A 533-nucleotide genomic window follows, 5' to 3' on the forward strand; every position below is an offset into this window, starting at 1 on the left:
TTATACCACTCCTTGGCATATACCCAAAGAACTCGTCCTATTGCAGAGACACTTGTACATCCATGCTTGTTGATGCTCTTTTCACAGTAGCTAAGAGATGGAAGCAACCTAGGTGTCCCTCAATTGATGAGTGGATATTGAAAATGTGGTTCATATATACGATGGAGTTTTATTCAGCAGTAAAGAAAGATGAAATCATGAAATCTGCAGGTAAATGTATGGAACTAGAAACTGTTATACTAAGTGAAGTAACACAAACTCAGAAAAAAAATCGACATATTTTCTCCCTCATATGTGGATCCTAGAACCAAATTCTGATAAATGAGTATGTATCCAGACATAACTACAGGAACCAGGATAATAGAAATGAACCAGGGAGGTAAAGTGAAAGAAAGAACCTATAAGAGAAGAACAGTAGGAAACAGACATTAATAAGGGAGGTATGGATAAAAATTTGGTTTGTTTAAGGGAGGGGGGAGGGGACGGTATATGAGGAACCTAGGGGATAAGGAGAAAGAAGAAGCTCAACAGAG

The sequence above is a fragment of the Nannospalax galili genome, unplaced genomic scaffold, assembly GCF_000622305.1.
Source record: "Nannospalax galili isolate Female #2095 unplaced genomic scaffold, S.galili_v1.0 scaffold914, whole genome shotgun sequence".
In the NCBI taxonomy this organism is placed as follows: domain Eukaryota; kingdom Metazoa; phylum Chordata; class Mammalia; order Rodentia; family Spalacidae; genus Nannospalax; species Nannospalax galili.